This window comes from Hydra vulgaris, chromosome 10 (genome assembly GCF_038396675.1).
Source record: "Hydra vulgaris chromosome 10, alternate assembly HydraT2T_AEP".
NCBI lineage: Eukaryota > Metazoa > Cnidaria > Hydrozoa > Anthoathecata > Hydridae > Hydra > Hydra vulgaris.
Window position 1 is genome coordinate 52,316,718 of NC_088929.1, and position 8,191 is coordinate 52,324,908.

The following is an 8,191-nucleotide window of genomic DNA, read 5'->3' on the forward strand; positions in this document are numbered from 1 at the left end:
AGAAACTTTTAGAGTATATTCAAAAATGTAGACATTTTTGAGGTTTAAGACAAAAGAAAAATGAATTTGTAAATAAAAAACGTCTTAGATTTAATCAGGATATCAGTTATTCAAAATAACCGGTTTTCGGTTATTACAGCATTTTATGCTATTTTTACATAACAACCATTTTTTTTTGGTTATTAAAGAAACAATTCAAAAATTGAAAGTTTTAGTAAGATTTTCACATGTTTGATTGATCATTAACGTTTAAAATGCTTTTTTTTTTTTTAAATACAACCTAATAATTTAAATTTTTTTTAAATACAACCTAATAATTTAAATTTTTTTTAAATACAATCTAATAATGTAAATTTTTTTAAAATACAACCTAATAATTTAAAACTAGTAGCGCTACCCAGTCAGGACACGACAAGAATGTGATATCAAGCAGAGTTGTTCGTCCTTGGTCTTGCCTTAAAGCCAAAAGTTTAGGCCTTGGCCTTGAAACTTTTGGCCTTGGCCTTGAAATTTTTGGCCTTACCCTTGATTGTTTTGGCCTTGGTTTTTGGTAAAGAATCGTAAAATTAAAGAATTAAAAGTTTTCATTCTTTATTTTACGTAATTAATTGGGTAATTAATCATTTTTTATTTTAAGTAATTACTTTATCAACTTAAGCCAAAAATTTAAGTCTTTTGTCTTGAAAATGTTTGCGTAGGCTTTGGCCTTGAAACTCTTATTCTTGGCGTTGGTCTTGTAACATGTGGCCTAAGCCTTGTCCTTGGCCTTGAAACTTTTGGCTTTGGTCTCTACCTTGCCCTTGTAACATGTAACCTGGGCCTTGTAACATGTAACTCTGAATACAATAATAACTTATTGTTATTGTAATGAAAAGAATTATTGTAATGTCATAAATTAGAAATGTTTTAGTAGTCCAGTCTCCGAGTCATGTGACCAGAAATAGAATCAATAATCATATATTATTTGTACCCTATTTCAATAGAGTACAATTAATATATGATTAGTAATTCTATTTTATTATTTTAATATCACTTGTCGTAGTCGCAAGCTTTATATAGCTCTATAAAAGTTTTATCTGACATGTTTTTTTTACTGCTGGTAAAATAAATTGCCATCATTTCTTCCACTTAGTTATTTGCTTTTACAACAGACACCTATCCAATTTTTTTGTTAATTACTCAACACTTACTCTAGCCTGATAGGCAATAAGTAATTTGAAAATGTAGAAAAAATGTTGCAAAATAAAAGTAGTTCACATGTTTAGACAATCTAATATATAATTACCCAGTTCAATGGATGCCTGTTTTCATAATGCTGAAATTTATTACTCATTAGCGGTTATTTATAATAATAAAAATATTTTCACGCGTTTTATACAGTTAATCAATTAGTTTACCATTTAATTAAATTTACCACATAATTAATTAGTAACCACAAATAATTAGTAATCGAAAACAAAAACATGCAGCAAGAATAGTTTTTAATAAAGATAGACTGAAATAGATTTGAAAGCATTAAATGTATATCAAATCAATATATTCTAAAACTTGTTATTTATGCTCAAATATAAACTTGGACTTGTTTCTTCTCACTTTTCAAAGAATTTCTTCCAAAATAGCAAAAATAGATACCATACCAGAGTAACAGGAAACTTCACTTGAATTAAAAAAAAACTAATCTCTCGCGCTTTTCCATTTCGTACCGTAGTCCTCGTCTATATAACAAATTAATATCCAAAAATACTCAACTGCAAAAATCGAATAACTTAAATACTCTGAAAACGTTAATAAAAGATCTCATTTTATAAACTTAATAAATTTTTATTAACCCCAAAACATTTAAAACTATGTATAAAACTAACTTTGTTCTGAAACCAATGTAAACTCTAATAACTTAAAATAACTCAAAAACAACAACAGCAACAAAAAAAAATCAAAAACAAATAATAGGCTTACTTATCAACACGCGAATTCAATTACGATCAAAATAAACCAATCTATAGAAAATAAATTTACTTTGAACTTGGCTTCAATATATTTGACTTACATAGAGTTATGTCCAAGGAAATATCATTTTTGGTCATCACTCTATATATGTCAAACAGTTCAGCAATTACAACAGTTTTTCATAAAAAAACAATTACTGGATAATCCAGTAACGAGTAACCAGTAATAGCCAGTAACCCTAACGAATAACCTTATACAATATAAATAATAACTCTATATATATAACGAATAACCCTAACGAATAACCAGTAACCTTAACGAAGACCAAGGATAGTTTTGTTAATTTTGAGAATTCTATCAATTAAATATTTTATGAAACTTATTTTATATAAAAATGAAAAAAAGCTGTAAAAATTGGTGTATAATCCGATTATATATGTATAATCCAATTACACATCCGATTATATATGTATAATCCAATTATACATCCGATTATATATGTATAATCCAATTATACATCCGATTATATATGTATAATCCAATTATACATCCGATTATATATGTATAATCCAATTATACATCCGATTATATATGTATAATCCAATTATACATCCGATTATATATGTATAATCCAATTATACATCCGATTATATATGTGTAATCCAATTATACATCCGATTATATATGTATAATCCAATTATTCATCCGATTATATATGTATAATCCAATTATACATCCGATTATATATGTATAATCCAATTATACATCCGATTATATATGTATAATCCAATTATACATCAACTTTTACAGCTTTTTTTCATTTTCATATAAAATAAGTGTTATAAAATGTTTAATTGATAGAATTTTTAAAATTAACAAAACTATCCTTTGTCTTCGTTATGATGTTAAAAATCTTTTTAAAATTCTTAAACGTAATATTTTGTTCTTGTCAGGGTTTTGTTAAAACGTGAATTTTTTGTTCTTTATTTAAATATTACTTTATTACAAATTGTTAAAAATTTTATTTTCATATTCTTCAACAAATACTTTGTATAATATACGTATATAGTGTGGCTCTTGAAAATACGTGCTCTTTAATTAATTTATTTATTTTTTGTTTTTGTTTTTTACTTTTCTTTCAGTTTTTCTTGTTTACTTGATTATTACTCTTAACATGAATATTGTTCTTGAAGTATTTCTTAAACTAATTGTTATTTATTTTTACATTTATAATTTTTAATAAATAGTTTGTAAAGTATAAATATATTATCCGGCTATTGTAAATACGTACGATTGGGGCTCGGTGATAAGACAAAATAATGTCTTCTACTTGCCCCGCCAGTTTTTTTATTTTATTTATAAAGCTTGTAAATTGTAAAAGTTATTAAACGGCGAAATAAACAAATAAAAAAAAAAAAAAAAAAAAAAAAAAATATGTACCCATCTTGGATAATAGAAAAAATTGTACTTAAATTAAGGTAATTATGATATTCTATTTCCGTCTTAAGACCTAACAAACCGTTGCTATTTTAAACTCACTTATATTGGTCAAATATCTGAGGTTACGAAGCAAAGATTTTCACACAATTATCAAGAGACATTGTTAGTCTGTTACCGTAAGATTTGTATTCACTTCGTTAAAAGTGTCGTCGTTAAACGTGTCTAATCTAATTCTAATTTTGATTAGTCTAATTTTCACCTAAAGATCACCTTCATGTAGATTTTAAATCATTCGTCGTTTACATTTTGTTTGTGCGGGATGTAAATCCTGTAATATTGGTAAAACTTCTCGCCACTTAAAGACACTAATGATTGAATACTACAGATTGGATAAAAACTCTCTTATTTATAAGCATCTTACTCAAAAAAAAAATTGAACCTGTCATTTTTGAAAAGGACACAAGTCCATTTATTAAATTTATTCAAAATCAACAAAAACATGGTTTTTATTAAAATAATGTCTACGCAGCTAGAGAAATTAAACATAGGAGTACATAGGATACATAAGATAACATAGTAGTAGATAAATAAAGAGTGTATACAACTAATGTAAGTTTTATTTTCTATAAAAAAAAACACAAATCATACAGAATTTATTTAATTTAAGTTTATAAACTAACTGTTAAAAGTTTTGGACTTGTGTCCTTTTTGAAATGACAGATTCTATTATAGTGATGAATGCTTTTCGAATTTGGATCGTGCCAAAAATATAATTGAATTAAAAACTAAAGAAAGTTTTCATTTGGGGAAATACCAGATATGAATAAACAAATAAATCAAATGACTCTTACCGGTTCTTTTTTTTATATTCGACATTTTTTCTTATAATCGCTTATAATTAATGCCTAACTTAATCCTGCTGCTGCTGTTACTCGTTCGCGTTTGACACAGATTTTTTTAAAGAAGATCTAGCACGCTTGGTCTTTTATTGTTTCTTTGTATCTGCTTAATTGGTATTGAGATCTAAAACCTTTATATTAGATAATTTGATGACTTTTTTAGTAATAGATACCCTTATATAATCTTCAAACTATTATAGTTTATAGTAACTTTTTAAGTCAAGTAATTTATCTATTTCATGCATTTTAATAATAATACATTTCAAGTCCTTAGTTAATTGTATTTAAACTATATTAATCTGTTTTTTTTGTTTGTTTGAAGAACTAGAAGAGAAGCTCTTTTTGAAGGTCAAACTTTTGATAAAGTTGGTGTTTATCTCCAACAGTGGTGGGTTTTAGGGAGAGGGGACATGGGGGTAGTAGCCCTCCCCCCTCCCTCCATTGAGACTTTTTTTTAGAAATATTCTTTCGTAAGTTTCCTATTACACAGAATTATACTATTATAGTGACGAATTAAATTGACTATTATACGTAATTATACGCACATGAACTTTATTATTACACTAAACTAAAAAAAAAATTAAAAGAGAAAGTTACTTATAAATAAAAATATGGGGCTCCTTTTTTTTAAAACTGTTTTAGCCCCCTCCTTGACGAGTGACAAAACCCGCCCCTTATCTCCAAAACCCTTGCATCTCACATAGTCAACTCTATGTTGCATGTTCAAGAACAAGATCGTTTAATAGCTTATTTTAAAGAATTTAAAGAAAAGTTGTTTGATTTATAATATAAAAAACCAGGTTGTTTGGTTGTTTGTTTTTTAAGTTGATAAACATTTATTACGAGGTATGTCATTAAACAAACATTATTTTTGTATTTATTAACGTTTCTAATTTATATATTTTTCTCAATTTATATTTTTAATTATATTTATGTGTTTTTTTATCGATGTATACAAAAACGTTCTAAGTCATAAAAACTATTTTTTCGGGGAAAGAGAAAAAACTTATTAAACCCAAAATTATTACTTTAATAAATTCAAAAAAAATTCTGGGTGCTTTTTGACATCTTTAAATATTAGATTTGTTAAAATATATATCAAAATTTGTGATATATATATGTGTTATACATAGTTAAAGTTGTCTGACTTAGAACCTTTTTGTTTACATTTGTTAAGGATAATAACAAAAGCTTGTCTTTTATATATTTATTCATTTTTTGTACCAAAAACTATTAAAAATCAAAGTTCAAACTATTACACATGTTAAATCACACAATTTATAAAAGGACCGATTACAAAGCCTTTGTAGACACCTCACTGGATATCGTGTTCCTCTTCCCCGCCATTCGCCTCGTCGGTTGTTGGCCAACTCATGAGTTCATCATAAAAACCACTGAACTCATCCGGAACATATTGCATTTGCTTCCTAATATCCTGCAGTTTTACTCTTTTTATCGGAACATTACCCAGTGGGTAGCACACATTTTGAGGAAACTCGACGATGCGATCGACGACTTGAGACATCTTGTAAGTTTGGACCATCAGCCCATCAAGGAGTGGACTACAGACAATTACACCTGGAGAAGTCCCGTAAGTGAAGTGCATTAGAGAACTTATTCCAAAACTTATCTTATCCTTAGCAGGAACTTTCTTTCCCCGTGTTTCTTCCGAAATGCAAGATTTTTTGTAGAATGTTGGCCACCACTTTTGAAAATCTATAATATCTTCTGTTGCAACTTCTTTAACAGTAAACTTACCAGTAATAATAGAAGTAATGATAAGTTCAGTTATCTGGTGAACAGTGTATACCCTGTCATACTATTTCAGTTTTCTCTTTATTACAGCGAAGTCCCGATCACAAGGTAGGTACGAGTGACCTCTTATCGGATAGTACTGCTCGATTCGATCAAATCGGCCAGTATCTGTGAGAGCCAAAAAGACTCTATTTAGTGCATGGTTTTTATTTTGGCCTCCACAGTTATCTGAGTAGACATGGACTTCAGTAAACTGTGGAGGAGCAGACATTAGGTAATTGTACACAAAAGAGCACACCTCATCAGGGCTTTTTCTGGCTGTGCCTTCATGGTACACAAAAACATGACCTTTATTGCATTTCACATCGTGAATAGAGAAGAAGTTAACAGATAGCTGTCTGAGTTAAAAGGTTTCCTGGACTGGTATCATCGGTAAAGGAATATTCTGCATGTAGTCAAATGCGATCGCTAAGACATGCGGTTCATTTAGTTTTGTTTCCTTCATTTTGGAGTTTGTTGTAAAACTTTTTTGATCGACATTTGTGCAGCATCAGTTCAGCAGCAGCATTTCTTTTTGCTGCATCACTGAGATGAGGTCTTTGTAATTTTAAATTAAGCTCCTCACAGGTGCAACAAGAGTCTATTTGGGGACGGCCAAATCTTAACGTAAAGTTGTCCTTAAAGTAGCCTAGACAAAATTTGTAGCTACATTTTGCTTCAGGATGTTTTCCTTTAAACATTGAATACAAAATTTTGACATTTAGTCTAGCATCTAGATAATTGATAGTTTTACTAGCATATTTGCTCTGTTTCACCGGATAACTTTCGATATGTTCTCTTACGAGAAGTCTTACGTTGCCCCTGATTGCATTCGTTCCTAATTTTTTCCCTCTAAGGTCCTTTGGTGATTTTCCGAATACCAACAGGGAGCGCAATTGTCGAATACGACTAATTTTAATACCATAAAGGCTTTTAAAGGCATCCACACATACCTTTTCTTTGGCATCCCCCACCAAAACCTCGTGAGTAAATGAAAAGTCATGAGCTGTTCTTCCTTCAGCACCTTCCTTTCTGGGTCGGTGAGTTTTCACCTTCATGCTTGTAATCAACGATTGTAGAAACATATCTTGCTCATTCTTCAGCAGGTACAGTTCTTCCTTTGTAGTCAATGTACTCTTTACCTTTCACTCTAGCTTCTTTAACAACATTCCTTTTCACATAGCCTCATTTTTAACCTTTCTTTCACTGCTAGTACTAGGTTCTTCATCCATTATAAGTCTTTTTCATTAAAACAACGAGATGAATTGTAATAATTACAATTCATAACGCAATTTAATTATTAAATTGCGTGGGAGAAACCCTGTACGGCGGATTTGACTGACGTAGTTTTCTTGTGAAAATATAAATATAGTCTAAACGGTTTTTTTATGAGCATATTTGAGGTGTTTTTTAAAGTATAAGTTGAACGAGGAATTTTTTGAGGCAGTTTTTTTAATGAATAAAAAAGATCTGAAATCGAAACATTGTGTTCACTGCGAGAAAACTACATGAATAATAAAATAAGCCCAAATAACCTCAAACTCGTAACCAAAACATTACAAAAATTGGATTAAAAACATCTGAAAGCTACCAGCAGAACACAGCCGGTTTTCTTAGTGCTGCCAACAAAAACCTTCTAAGTCACTGACCTAGAACCTTTTAGTTTACAGACAATATTTCAGCTCTCTATTTAACGTGTATGGAGAGATCTGATTTAGAATGTTTTACTATACAATGGTGGAACTGTCTTCAAAGAACAAATTTTCATCAAAAAGTCAAATATTAAAAAAAATGACTTAGAACGTTTTTGTATACATTGATTCATTTAGTGTTAAGGTTAATTGGGTTTATATTTTGTGGGTGTGTAACTATCTTTTATATAAATGAAGGGCTCAGCGGAAAAGTGGTCTAAGCCACAATTACTTCATTTTTAGTAAACTGTAAAAGACTTTAAGAATCTTTTTAAAAATAACAGGAAAAAGTATCATTATCAGACAAATAGTATTTATTATAAAGACTGGTGAAAAAATACACTGGTATTAAAAATTACAGATTGGATAAAAACTCTTTTATTTATAAGCATCTTACTCAAAAAAAAAAAATGTACTATT